Source organism: Lactuca saligna, chromosome 1 (assembly GCF_052625555.1).
Source record: "Lactuca saligna cultivar CGN05327 chromosome 1, ASM5262555v1, whole genome shotgun sequence".
Lineage (NCBI taxonomy): Eukaryota > Viridiplantae > Streptophyta > Magnoliopsida > Asterales > Asteraceae > Lactuca > Lactuca saligna.
Genome location: NC_136417.1, coordinates 52,307,896 through 52,324,164, shown reverse-complemented (window position 1 = coordinate 52,324,164; position 16,269 = coordinate 52,307,896).

Genomic DNA, 16,269 nt, shown 5'->3' with positions numbered 1-16,269 from the left:
ATTTTTTATATAATAATACATAAAAGTTGATCTAGATTCGTTATATATTTATAATAAAGTCGTAAAAATATATAAAAAAATCGCTTTAAAGTTTTAAAAAATCAGTTTATTTAGATTTCAGTTTATTTTAATAGCTCGCAGATGTTAAAAAAACAAACAGTCTTCTTTTTTCAGACTGCAGACGTTTGGTCCACCTCTTCTACTGCAGAGGTCTACAGATGTGGTCCGCAGACTACATACATTTTACCTCAGAAAAAACAAACAACACCTTAGTTAGTTACTGCACTTGTAAGCTGGTTAATGGAAGTAAACAATTAGAAAATTTCTCTATCTTGTCTCTTCACTTCTTAACTATTCTTAGAGTTTGATCCTCTCTACAGGTTGTATCACTTGTTTCTTTCATTTCTTCCTACTCCAAAAATGCCTCCCAAACCAGATTACTCATTGTTGTTCCTGTCCTACGATAACCCACCAACTCTTGAAGCCTCCATGGCCGTTATAGTCGACAACATCTCCCATCAAACCAAACTACCACTCATGCCCAACTGGATATCATTATAAACAACTTACAACCCAGTATGAACAAACAAACACACTTCTCGCTTCCCTCATTAAACCACACTCCAAACCCTATTCTTCCAACTTTATCAAAATGAAGGGTCCACAAGTTTTATAAGACACCCAACCACGACCATCAAAAATCACCCTTCCAAAATTCGATGGTACCAAACCATTAAATTGCTTTTTCAGGCCAACCATTGTTTTCCGTACTACGTGATTCCACCCGAAAACTCCTTGCTCTTTCAGTTTTTTACTTCACAGGAGATGCCTTATGTTGGTACAAACATCAATATACAAACGAACTACTCACCACTTGGGATGAGTTATCACGTGCATTGGAACTCCGATTTGGCCCATTGATATATGAGAATCAGGAAATAGCCCTTTTTAAGCTCTGCCAATCCACAACAGTTGCCGCCTACCAAAATGAATTTGAACGCCTCAACAATTGTGTCAAAGGGATGACAATGAGTCACTTCTTAACCGATTTATCTAAGGCCTCCATACCGATATTCATAGTGAGTAGGCTCTTCACCACCCCATGTCTCTAAATCAAGCTTACGGTGTGGTTAAAATGATAGAAGAAAAACTAAGCATGTCTAAAAACTGATATCTCTCCTTTCGATCCGATCCGGCTACCTCACCATCAACCACCACCATAACCATGGTAGCAAGCCCCACTCTGAAGAGTAATCCGCCAAACACTAATACTGGGTTACTACAACTTCCATCATTACCATCAAAACAACTACTTTTTACACGCTTGTCCCCCACCGCCTTACAAAAAAGATGGGCTGAAGAGTTGTGTTTCAAAGGTCCTAAGAAATATTCCCCAGGCCATAAGTGCAATCCCCCACAATTTATGCTAGTTGTGGACAATGAATATCAAGAAAATAACACCATAATTGAATAACTTAGCGAAACGCCAGCCCTAACATGGGACCATCAATTCTTTTTCTATCAACAACAACATTCTTTGGCCTCTCTTCCCCACACGCTCTATGCCTCACCAGGTATATACAAAACTATCATGTTATAGTTCTGATAGACTGTGAAAGTACCCATAATATCATACAACCTCGACTTATCTCTTTTTCAAACTTCCCAGCCAACCAATCCAATAATTTTCAGACACGGTAGGGAACGATGACCATATCAAGTGTGTTAGAGTCTGCCCTGATCTCCAAGTTCACTTAAACCAGATGTCATTCACCATTTCATTTTTTTTTATCTTCAATGTCGAGGAAATGGACTTCATACTAGGGCTTGTATGGCTTCGGACCCTTGGGCACATATTAGCAGACTTTGCCATTCCTCAAATCGTATTCTCAGTAGGGCCCAATGTAGTCACCTTACGAGGTGAATTCTTATCAACATCAACAACACCACCCCAATTGAAAACCCTAATCCACAAGGAGAGTGTCTCGTCCTTACACATGTTATTTTTCCACTCTTAGGCCAAACAAACCATCGATGCACCAGTAGCGCCATGGTACACCGACCCAATAATCCACTAATTACTCCAAACTTATTCCACCATATTTGAGAAACCCAGACAACTTCCTCCATCGCGATCACAAGATCATCATATCCCAACTCTCCTAATAGCAGAACATGTGAAAGTGAAACCCTACAGGTACCCCTACTATCAAAAACAGGTAATGACCACTTTGATTGCAGGAAGTGTAACGAGGAGAAGACCTGCTACAAATGTAGGAAGACAGAGCATTTCGCCAACAAATGCGCAACTAAGAAAAAGGTGTGCTACGGATGTAACGAAGAAAGGCATATTTCTAGAGACTGCCCAAAGAAAAACGCACCGCCACAGCCAAGGGCATTCCACGTGCTCCTCGACGAAGCAGAAAATGATGAGAGGATTAAAAGATGAAGACTTTATATTAATATATAAAGTCTATATCAGGAAGCATAGCCTGTTAGAGGCATAGTATAGGCTGAACTTGAACTTTTCTGTAATAGTTTCAAGAATTAATATAAACCCTGGTTTTTTTATCTGATGTGTTGAATGATTATATGATTTATGTATGGTGACTTGGTTAACTGCAGGACAATACTTGGGACGGGTATGAGTAGGTGTGAATGATAGTAGAGATCTATACTACTGGAAGCACAGGACTCACACTTGGATCAGAGAAAGTCGCAAGATTACCAAGAAGCTAGTAATTGATTCCGTTTTATCCAAGTATGTCGTTACCATTGTTTAGGTAATGACTAGTAAGATGGTTGTTATTCCGACCCTAATGGTCATATCAATTGAGTCCGACTATGATGAGTGGTCATCGGGACATTGCCCATCGGTCTATTACAATAGATAAAGGAAAGTATCTGTCCTAAGAAGAAGAAGGACTCCACAATAAGGACTTATTTGGTAACTCGAAGGTTACAATTGAAAGTCCAACATAGTACGAAGAACAAATGCAAGATTGAGCATCACGGTTGTTACTTAGGATGGAAAGATAACGCATGGAATCATTATACAAGTCATATTTCATTGATGATTCCGGGACGTAATCATCCTAAGGGGGAGATAATTATGACGCCCGTAGATCAGGGCTAGTCAATTTAGAGACGATAAGCGTCAAAAATGACTTTTTGGTGGAAGATTATTTAGAAGTATTAATCTTAACTAAGTTATAGTAAATGTTACAAGGATACCGTACATATAAAGAACGACGAAATCCGAGTTGTAACGAAGAAGTTATGACCTGTCGAACTTTCGCGACAGAACTGGCACGACGCCGAATGACGTAAAAATACGAATTTAAGATAGAACAATATCTAGACTTAGTAATCTATACGAAAGTTGAAGAGTTCGTTAAACTGAGAGTGTGCATAAAAACAACGCCCAAATCTGACTTCGTATAAGGAAGTTATGATTTTCTGAAGTTTCGACTTAGTAGTATGCAGCCCGAATACTCGATTTGAGATCGAGCGGTTTTTAGCCGAAACAATCTATACGAGAATCGAAGATCACGTTAATAGTAGTGAAACGATAAAAAGATAGGCGAAAACAGACGTCAGATGAAGAAGTTATGAATTTATAACGGAGTTTTCCTGTCCCAGCCTACAAAAAATAATATATTAGTAATATATTTATAATATATTAACAATAAATCACAATTAGCCAACGGAGTCTAAACAATAGTTGTTGATCATAATCTCACCTACGCGTCGATATAAAGAACGTCGAAAACGGAGTTTGTATGCGAAAGTTATGAATTTCTGAAGTTCGGGGCGCGAACCCCAAAGCTATGTCAGAGACCATGACGTGGCAAAAGTGGCCACGATGTGGCATGACTTCTCACGCATTCTAGAGTTTGACAGAACAAGTGGATGATGACACATGTGGTGACGACCAAGCCCACAATGTGGAAAAAGGTGTCACGACGTGGCAAGGGCCAATTTTTCCCTATAAATAGATTTGAAGGGTCAGCCGAGTTTGGTTGCTCATTCTCTCCTCTCTCTCCTGTATTGCATCGTTTTACGTGCAAAGAAGTACCCACGAATCCCCGATATCATCCCGAGACCCAAAGAGAGTCCTGAAGCTCGAAGATCCCGAGAAGAAAAGAGTTTCCGACCCGAAGCTCTACCTGCAAGAAGCCCGTGTGTGAAGATTTTCTAGATCTACCGAAGAATACTACTTTTACAAGCCGTAGTGCTGTCCGATCATCTTCTAATCAAGTGAGTGTATAGTTACTTTCTTTTAACACATAAATATAAAGTATTAGCTATGAAATACGTGCTATGTGTTGAATATATTATTTGTCTATTTGAGAGGGGCTTGGAATTGATGTTTTTATACGGGTGTTAAATGATTTAAACTATATATGTATTTTATATCTACAAATGTGTCGGGTAGAACATGGGTAGATGAAATAGCGGTTACTATGAAACGTAGTGCGTATTGAGTAAAGCCTTGGCGACGATGCGACTTCCTGCCTATTGAGTAAGCTTTGGTGACAATGCGACTTCGTGCCTATATTATAAACCTTGGTGACGATGTGACTTCGTGCCTATGGAGTAAACCCTGGCGACTATGTGACTTAGTGCCTATTGATAAACCTTGGTGACGATGTGACTTCGTGCCTATTATATAAACCTTGGTGACTATGGAGTTAGCGCCTGATAGCTATGGATTTAGTATCTGATAGATAAGCTTTGGCAGCAATGGACTTCGTGCCAATTCCTTAGGTAAATCCTTAGGAATGAATGAATGAAGGATAGTGGATTCTTAGGGTAAACCCTTGAGAAAATAAAGTAGATATGGAGATGGGTGTTTGGGTCGATTGTTTGATAATTGAATATAATAAATGTATTATTGTGGGTTGAAAACCCTATATGCTCACCAGGCTCCCAAGCCTGACCCACTCAGTTTTCTTTGCATTACAGGTAATGACACAAGAGTATAAGTTGGTGGACCTGACGAGAGATTTCGGGATTATAGATCAGTAGTTATAAATAACTATTGTAAGGTCTATTTTATATTGTTTATGCTTTTGGTCTGTATCGGAACATGACATCCCGAGATTTTGTTATTTAATGAACATATATTTCTTTAAGAAATGCTTTGATAAATTTTATTTTATCATATTTTATTTTGAAAACAAATTCCGCAACTCTTTTAATCAAAGGATGACTCTGATTTTAATAAAAACAAAGCATAAACAAATCTGTCTTTTCTGGTCGTGAAATTGGGGATGTCACAGTTGGTATCAGAGCATTAGTTTAAGCGAACTAGGAATTTGTAGGAATTTTAGACTTAAACTTAGAATGCTAAGCGATGATTGTAAGATGAGTGTCTACCATATTTTAAGACACAAGCACTAGTATATTTTATGAAAGTTGCTTAAAATGTTTTTGTGTGCTAAATGTTATATGTTTTCCATATATGATATTATTTGTTCGGATCTATGGTCTGCTGCCGACCGGATCTGGAAACCTTATATGTTTAGGATTCTAAGCGTATGCCTACGGTAATAGAACTAGCATGTAAACGTTTTGGAGTGATAAGGATGATTTGAATATCTATCATGAATGAGGATCTAATTTCACCTTATTCGGTGTATAGATCAAAAATGGTGAGAACAAGGAGTGGAGTTGGAAACGTGGACGAAAACAGGAATCAAATACCTGTAATAGAGCAAGTAGCTATTGCAGCAGCATCACTTGAGCCAATAACAATGGCCAGAGTGCAATTGATGATTCAGATGATGTTGGATCGTTAGATGGAGGAAACTAGACATCTGCTTAGGCAGAATCGCGAAGAACTGTCAATTCACATCGAAGAGCCCGAAGTAAATGGAGGGTAGTCTGAAGGAGGAAACTTTGATGGGATCATTGGTCAAGACGACCCACCGATTGTTAGGCAGAATAACCAGTCTTTCTGGGATCCCGACACTGGTGCAAGTCATGGACTGGATCTCCGAGATGGATGCAATGTTCGAAAGTTGCGAGTGTAGCAACAGGCAGAAGACCGCTCTTGCAATTCCTCTCTTAAAATCTGGAGTACTGAGTTGGTCGAAGTTACTAGCTGGTTCGATGCCCAAGGGGGAAGCTAGCAAGATGTCTTGGGAAGCGTTCGTGGTGCAACTGGAGATGCAATACTGCTCTGAGCAGGATATTCTGGAAATCAACAATGAGTTCCAGAATATGAAAAAGAGAAAATTGAGCGTCACTAAATATGCTACAAGCTTTACGAAAAAGATGAAGCTTATTCCATACCTAATTCCAACTGAACTTTCCAAGGTCAACAAGTTTGCCAATGGATTACCAGCGGACTTTAGTCCGACAGTCAAACAAGCAACCACTCTGAAAGCCACCATCTGGGCAGCCAAAAACGTTGAGACAAGGGTCTGGAGAGAGGTGAAGTTGGAGAGAAAAGGAAACATGAAGGATCTTCAATGATCAACAAAGAAACAAAATTCTCGAAATCTGAAGGAAGAGATGAAGCTAAGTGGTGTGAGAAGTGTAAAAAGAAACACTTCGGGAAGTGTAACGAAGAGACGACCTGGTACAAATATGGGAAGACAGGGCATTTCGCCAACAAATGCGCAGCTAACAAAAAGGTGCGCTACGGATGTAACGAAGAAGGGAACATTTCTAGAGACTGCCCAAAGAAAAACGCACCGCCACATCCAAGGGCATTCCACATGCTCCTCGACGAAGCAGAAAACAATGGGAGGATTAAAAGATGAAGACTTCATATTAATATATAAAGTTTGTATCAGGAAGCATAGCCTGTTAGAGGCATAGTATAGGCTGAACTTGAACTTTTGTGTAATAGTTTCAAGAATTAATATAAACCCTGGTTTTGTTATCTGATATGGTTAATGATTATATGATTTATGTATGGTGACTTGGTTAACTACGAGACAATACTTGGGACGAGTGTGAGTAGGTGTAAATGATAGTAGAGATCTATACTACTGGAAGCACAGGACTCACGCTTGGATCAGGGAAAGTCGCAAGGTTACCAAGAAGCTAGTAATTGATTCCATTTTATCCAAGTATGTCGTTACCATTGTTTTGGTAATGACTAGTAAGATGGTTTTTATTCCGACCCTAGTGGTCATATCAATTGAGTCCGACTACGATGAGAGGTCATCGGGACACGGCCCATCGGTCTATTATAATAGATAAAGGAAAGTATCTATCCTAAGAAGAAGAAGGAGTCCACAATAAGGGTTACAATTGAAAGTCCAACATAGTACGAAGAACAAATGCAAGATTGAGCATCACGGTTGTTACTTAGGATGGAAAGATAATGCATGGAATCATTATACAAGTCATATTTCAATGATGATTCCGGGACGTAATCATCCTAAGGGGGAGATAATTGTAACGCCCGTAGATCAGGGCTAGTCAATTTAGAGACGATAAGCGTCAAAAATGACTTTTGATGGAAGATTATTTAGAAGTATTAATCTTAACTAAGTTATCGTAAATGTTACAAGGATACCGTACATATAAAGAACGACGAAATCCGAGTTATAATGAAGAAGTTATGACCTGTCGAAGTTTCGCGACAGAACCAGCACGACGCCGAATGACGTAAAAATACGAATTTAATATAGAACAATATCTAGACTTAGTAATCTAAAAGAAATTTGAAGAGTTCGTTAAACTGAGAGCGTGCATAAAAAGAACGCCCAAATCTGACTTCGTATGGGGAAGTTATGATTTTCTGAAGTTTCGACTTAGTAGTATGCAGCCCGAATACTCGATTTGAGATCGAGCGGTTTTTATCCGAAACAATATAAACGAGAACCGAAGATCACGTTAATAGTAGTGAAACAATAAAAAGATAGGCGAAAACGGACGTCAGATGAAGAAGTTATGAATTTATAACGGAGTTTTCCTGTCCCAGCCTACTAAAAATAATATATAAGTAATATATTTATAATATATTAAAAATAAAGTCAAATATAGCCAACTGAGTCTAAACGAGAGTTGTAGATCATAATCTCACCTACGCATCGATATAAAGAACGTCGAAAACGGAGTTTGTATGCGAAAGTTATGAATTTCTGAAATTCGGGGCGCGAACCCCAAAGTTGTGTCAGAGACCACGACGTAGCAACAGTGGCCACGACGTGGCATGACTTCTGACGCATTCTGGAGCCTGACAGAACAAGTGGACGATGACGCATGCAGTGACGACCAAGCCCACAACGTGGAAAAAGGTGTCACGACGTGACAAGAGCTAATTTTGCCCTATAAATAGATTTACGTGCAAAGAAATACCCCCGAAGCTTCGATATCATCCCCAGACCCGAAGAGAGTCCTGAAGCCCGAAGATCCCAAGAAGAAAAGAGTTTCCGAGCCGAAGCTCTACCTGCAAGAAGCCCGTGTGTGAAGATTTTCCAGATCTACCGAAGAATACTACTTTTACAAGCCGTAGTGTTGTCCGATCATCTTCTGATCAAGTGAGTGTATAGTTACTTTCTTCTAACACATAAATATAAAGTATTAGTTATGAAATACGTGTTATGTGTTGAATATATTATTTGTCTGTTTGAGATGGGCTTGGAATTGATGTTTTTGTACGCGTGTTAAATGATTTAAACTGTATATGTATTTTATATCTACAAATGTGTCGGGTAGAACATGGGTAGATGAAATACCGGCTACTATGAGACGTAGTGCCTATTGAGTAAAGCCTTGGCGACGACGCTACTTCGTGCCTATTGAGTAAGCTTTGGTGACGATGCGACTTCGTGCCTATATTATAAACCTTGGTGACGATGTGACTTTGTGCCTATGGAGTAAACCCTGGCGACTATGTGACTTAGTGCCTATTGATAAACCTTGGTGACGATGTGACTTCGTGCCTATTGTATAAACCTTGGTGACTATGGAGTTAGCACCTGATAGCTATGGATTTAGTATCTGATAGATAAGCTTTGGCAGCAATGGACTTCGTGCCAATTCCTTAGGTAAATCCTTAGGAATGAATGAATGAAGGATAGTGGATTCTTAGGTTAAACCCTTGAGAAAATAAAGTAGATATGGAGATGGGTTTTTGAGTTGATTGTTTGATAATTGAATATAATAAATGTATTATTATGGGTTGAAAACCCTATATGCTCACCAGGCTCCCAAGCCTGACCCACTCAGTTTTCTTTGCATTATAGGTAATGGCACAAGAGTATAAGTTGGTGGACCTGATGAGAGATTTTCGGATTATAGATCAGTAGTTATAAATAACTGTTGTAAGGTCTATTTTATATTGTTTATGTTTTTGGTCTGTATCGAAACATGACATCCTGAGTTTTGTTATTTAATGAAAATAGATTTCTTTAATAAATGCTTTGATAGATTTTATTTTATCATATTTTATTTTGGGAACAAATTCCGCCACTCTTTTAATCAAAGGATTACAATTGGAGTGTAGTTGGGACCAAAACTATGAAAAAACAATTTTTTTACTAAAATAACAATGTGCAGTGTAGTTTGGACCAAAACTGTAAAAATCGAATATTTTTTATTATAAAAACAATAGGGAGGGACAGTTTGGTCCAAAACTTTGAAAATCCAATTTTTTTTACTTTAAAAATAGAATGTAGGTGTAATTTTGGTCTAAACTATGAGAATTGATTTTTTTTTACTAAAAAAACAGTGAGTAGGACTACTGTGGACCAAAACTATGAAATTTTTTTTATTTAAAAAACAATGCACAGGGGCAGTTTTGAACCAAAATTGTAAAAATCGATTATTTTTACTTTAAAAACAGTAGGGAGGGACACTTCCGTCGTGGTGAGTATGAATACCTCATTAATAAGAGGTTTCAAATCCCTTACATCTTCTCTTTCAGGAATACCAACAATGTCATCTCCCTTCGGTATAAAATGGTTTGACCCATTAAACTCAACTTGAGTCCTTACGTACATTGAGTATACAATTGGAGTACCAATATGGCAATATAGACACCAATTTCCACCTTGTTTTGGTCAGTTGTCCTGCCTTCTTCAACTGCAACAACCTCGCCACCTTGAAGCTTCGTTTTTGTAGCTGGTGGGAGTAATATACCATCTGCACTTTTTCTACTCTGCATCCTTGATTTTTACCAATACTCTGTACCCAATGGTTTCAATGAAGTGTAATTGGGAGCAACAGTAGTAGCAAATTTAACAACGAGAGTATGGATTTACCTGAGTGTCGAACTTCTAAACAGAGAAGACATCACAACCAATGAAACTTTGGATGTTGAAGATCTCAGACCTTCAAACAAAGGAAAAAAAATAAGTCTGTCAACTGAACAACTGCCATTTACTAAAGCTTGAGGAGAGATTAGGTGGTGGTTGTGGTATTAGTATTACTAGACTGAAAACGGAGAAGATAGAAATTGATTTCAAGAATAGAGAAGAACATAATATTCGAGCTTAACAAGGAATGTATTTCACAAAATGATGATGATTCTTGATCGATCAAACCTTACAGACGTTTTCTTCACTCCCTCTCGTCATGAAAGCCAATTTCAAAACCCTTATTCCACCCGGAGACACTTAATCCACGTTTACATCCATGGCATTTTTTTTCCTTTAAAAATGTAAAATGTAAGGCTTTAACCTACACCTGCCGGTTACAAATAGGGGATATTTGAACATATCGTTTTTTTTTTTTTTTTTTTTTTTTTTTTTTTTTTTTGTATTTTTTATACAAAAGCTTTAGTAAATGGTTTTTTGTTTAAACATACAAAACTTCAATGGTATTTTTTAAACGTTTTTTAAACATTCTTACCCTTATAAGTCATTTTCCCATTTTTAAACTATGAACTCTATATTTATTTACGAAATTTGCAAAAAGTTTTAACGTAGTCATTTTCACATAAACCAATTCAAAATGTAAATGCAAAATTATATCAAAATTCTAGATTTTCATTCACCAATAAAAAAATCCACCAATTACGTGTTTTTTTAAAAGCAATAATATGCATGTCTGAGGATCCTAAAAAAAACACAATAGAACAATTAAACCTAACATAGTGGACGTCAATCGGAAAAGAGAAGCCGTATGGAGGCTGCCGTCGTTCTTCCGGCCATGACCCCGTTGACCACCGGCTGATTGCGTTGGGATAACAGCACCGTTTGCACCACCTCCACTGTTGCCTCCGTTTCCACCGCTACCATTGCCACCACCTTCATGACCTCCTCCGCCACCATGACCACCTCCACCTCCATGACCTCCTCCGCGCTTATCAACATAAACAAAGCTTGATTTAGCTTGGAGATGAATCGACCAATCCAAGGATGCATGTAGACTGTTAATTACGTAAAGCAATAGCAAAATCAACATCATCTTCTTCGCCATTTTCGTATCCATTTTACTTCTGAGATTATTATGGCTTGAAAAAAAAGCAACTATTTACGAATTCATGTTGAATATTTGATCGGTGAGAATTACAATATGCAGAATATTCGAGGTGCCACTGCTTTTTGAAAGATGCCGGTAGAATAGGATCCCGTCGCCGATAATAAGGAAGCAATCACCATGGTGATCCATTTCCTGGATATTTCAAGTCAATTTCCATTTTCCATTATATATTTTTTAAGTTTAATTGTAGAGTTAATCAGTAAATTTGCCAAATAATGCATGTGGAAGGGGTCCAATTATTTTTCAAACATGTACGAATAGTTCAGAAACAAAAACTAAACTTTTGTGATTTTGATCTTGTTTTGCCATTTTAATTTTTTTATTCAATTTATTTAAACATTTTAATTATTTTAAAATAAAAGTAGGGCCCACCTCAACCTACTACCATATGTGATATGTGTATCATCTGCTTTTAAGGCGTCTTCGATAAAACTAGTTGGTAACAGGTAGTTTCTAGTTGGTAGCGTTTTGTTAAAAATTATGTGAAATAGTATTTGGATTTGGAGCGTTTTGTTTAAACTAAACACTAGAATCTTATAGTATCAAACGAGACATCTTGTTCAAAACGGAGCATTTTGACAAACGCTACAAGTTAGAATCTCTAAAATGCTCCATGCAGAACACGCACATAATCATCTCTCTCTCTCTCTCTCTCTCTCTCTCTCTCTCTCTCTCCCCCCCCCCCCCCTCAAACGAGACCAAGCCTTCGTCGCATCCCTTGCCTCTACCACCGAAGACAAAGATGCATTGGAACTGGTGGTTCCGCCACGAGTTGATAAATTGACACCATAGAGGCCATTGTTTTCGATGAAACTACTCAGAGCCATATTTTGAAATAATGGTATGGAAGGTAACTAGGATCTAAGATTAGTTAGGATTAGCTGTGTGTCATTAAACTTGAAATATTTCCAAACTTGAACAACAAAATCACTTTGGGATTTGTCAAGAACCCTAATCTGTAAAGGGTCACCCACCCCCACTATCCTTTATTGGTTTTCTCATAAGCGACAAGCTTTATGACCTTACACAAACTCATTATCATCATCAATCTTATTCATCTCGTTAATTTAGGTTTTACTTTCCTTTAAGGAATTATGGTTAGCACTTGGTTTCAAATAATTTGTCATGGTTATGAAATCGGTGTTGATGTTTTTGATTTTGTAATTTTTGAATATACTCCAAACCAGCTTGATCAAGGTTTCCAAATTTCCCTCTTTGCATCTTTAACAAATGAACTTTACATATATATATATATATATATATATATATATATATATATATATATATATATATATATATAAGTGTGTGTTTAGTGTTAATAGCGGTTGACCTGGTGCTCGTATTGGTGCTAGAGAAGTTGATGTCAGTTTTAGTGGCTGAGGAATAGGTGATTGTGGAGGAACATCAAGAGTAGTGTAGGCGATGAAACAACCAACATGCATTACTAGAAAAATACCCTTTAATGACACGCGAACCATGACACACATTGTTTTACGATACACAAAAGTTAGTGCACTAAAAATAAAGCTAGTTCAAAAATTTGAAGGATTTAGGACACGCATTTCTGTGTGTCCTAAAAATAGTGTCACGTTGAAAAGAAAAACACGGAGGGCACATAACATAAAATGTGTGTCGTGTAAGCATGTCGCTTTATATTTTTTTAATGAAACGCAGGTTCTCTTCTTTGGGGGAAATGAAATTCCGAAAAGTTTGAAAGGTCTGCCATGTTATTACCTTCTTTCCATCGTTCTTCTCTCTCTTACTCAAATACCCAAAAAACACCCTAATATAGTCCTCGCTCCTCTTTTCTCCCACATCAAATTCGCACCATCAACAAATCTTCGATCTACCACCAGCAAAATGTCTCCTACCAATGTCTCCACCTAATATCTACCCTCACGCTACTTCTATCACTTAAAAATGCATGGGGTTTATAACAGGTTTCATGTTTGAATATCTGGCAGATTATTGATGCACTTGAAGGGTTAGTATTTGATTTACAGTTGTTACAGGAATCCTCTTCTAAAACTCAAGATCAGAAAGATGCAATTGAAGAATTAGAAGCTTCTCTGGAGTCTTTAGCGGAAGACCTTGATGAAAACATTATAAAAGGTTAAGTTCTTATATGTCAAGTGAAGGAGAAAGTTGCCATGATCAATGCACTTGAAGCAGATGTTTCAAGAGAGCGTGAGTTGGTAAAATCACTATTTTCTAAAATCCAACCACTAAAAGATGCCTTAAAAGCATATGAGACGACTGGAATGGAATTTGCAAAGGTCAAGGAGGCTAATGAGAGAATCGAAATGGAATTGGTTCAATTGGTAACTAATCTTGTTGAAATGGAAACATTGGTTGAATCAAGAACTTATGAGCTTCTTGAACTAAGAAAGGAGTTAGAGATGGCACAAGCTCTTTCTCAAGATAATGAGGCAATTGCTATCGAATCCAAATAGGTAGTTGAATGTGACATCCCAATTTTTCACGGCCAGAAAAGACCGATTTTGTTTATGCTTTATAAAAATCAGAGTGCCTCTTTTAATAAAAATGTTGCGGAATTTGTTCCCAGTAAAATATGACAAATACGTTATCAAAGCATTTCCAAAGAAAATTATTTGTATTCATTTTAAAACATTTGGGATGTCATCGTCAATATAGAAACATAAGCATAAACAGAACTTACATTCATTATCACTGGTGATTTATATCTCCTTAATCTCTCAGTGTAATGTGACTTCATATCATCACCTGTGATATAAATAAACTGAGTGGGTCAGGTTAGAAAACATGGTGAGTACATAGGGTTTTCAACCCACAATAATATAATTATTATGTTTAATCATCAATAACCCAATTACTCATCCCCATTATTTCTTTACTCTTAAGGATCTACCCTAAGAATCAGCTATTTCTCATTTATTCATTCCTAAGGATTATCCTAATGAATAGGTACGAAGTCCATCATTGTCAATGACACAGCTGTCAAGCACAACTGCTAGTTCTATCACTTAGGTGCAGCTGCCAGAATTGTGACATTCTATATGAGGCGCAACTACCAGTATTGTCCTTCGAGCACAATTGCTAGGGTTATCCCGTTTATTGACAGTATCGTTTTTGAAAGTCCACTCGCAATACATGTCAATGGGTTTTTAGAGTACACCGGTGAACACATCGTTCACAACACCTACAGGTTATGAGCCTGCTAGTATTCCACTGGATTGTCTAGAATAGTCCGTGGTTGTCATCCATACCCTGCTAGATGACGGGGCTAGCATTTGGGAACAAGGTTTCTCACACCGTCCATCTCTCACCCTTACCTCATGGTCTATATCACCTCTCGACTCATCATCCAACTCATATTTCATTTACCCATGTTTTACCCAACATATTATGTAGATATAAATACATCTATAGTTTAAATCATATAAAACTTGTATAAAATCATTCATCCAGCATATATAGCAAGTATACAGATAATATGCACACATAGTACATAATTTATATAAAATACTTCATATCTATGTGTAAGATGAAAGAGACCATGCACTCACCTGAGAAGGTAGTGACTCGACACTCGGACAGCACTTCGTTACTCTTAACACAATTTTCCTTTGACAAAACCTAGTATCATTACCACTAGAGTTTAGTCTAATATTCATCGATACTAATTAATAGTCTAGTTATTATTACTATTATATAAGCATTAAACAATACTCATATAATCCATAGTAATAGCCCAAGTACTTATTATAAGTTCCTAATAACGTTACTATAATTAAATAAAAGTTATATTAAAAATAGCGCAAGCATAACTCACTTACAGCGAGCTTTATAAAAAACCAGGCTTCGCTCAGAGCAGGGTTTCCTAACCGAAAGACCCTTATTCTCAGGACTTCGGGAGCCTTGGGGATTCCTTCGGGTACTAGGGGGTTCACCTAGGCTTTAGGGGGGGGGGGGGGGGTTAGAAACCCTAGAGAGAAAAAGTAGTGAGAGAAATGGTGAGTAAATTGGTGAAGAAAAGAGGCTGCCTTCTCAACCTATTTATAGGCTCCAGCTTCGGTCTATGTTGGGCGTAGTGTGGCTTCGTACGATACACGCGTCGCAAGGCTGTTGGGTCATCGTGGCTCTTCTTTGGACCGCAGGAAGGATCAGAACGTTGCGTGTAACCCTCTCGTATGCAGGGTGTACTTCGGATGCTTGGCGCTCCTCTCGTACGCAAGGTGTAGTGAGGCCAAATGTCACCCATCTGAAGCGAGGCGTGGTCAACAAGCATCGGCCCAGATTATGCCACGTCATCACATTTCACAGATTTGTATCCCGACTTCTAAAATTCATAACTTTTGCATACGAGCTCAGTTTTTGACGTTCTTTATCTCCACGCATAGGCGGGAACGTACTCTACAACTTTCGTCTAGACTTCGTCGGTTAATTTGGACTTTATTTTTAAAGTTATATTATTAACAAACCAGGACAGGGTTGGTCCGTTAAAAATCCATAACTTCTTCATCTGACATCCGTTTTCGTCTGTCTTTTTATCATTACGCTATTATTAAAGAGATATTCGATTCTCGCTTAGTTTGTGTCGGTTAAAAATCGCTCGATCTAATATTTGAACTTCGGGTTGTACACTGTTAAACCGAAACTTTCGAAAAATTACAACTTCCTCATATGACGTCAAGTTTAGGCATTCTATTTATGGACGCTCTTGGTTTAAAGTATTCTACGACTTTCGTTTAGATCGCTAAAGCTAAAAGTCTCTCTATCGTAAATTTACTATTTACGCTTCCCGGTGTCATGCTGGTTCCGTCACGAAACTTCGAC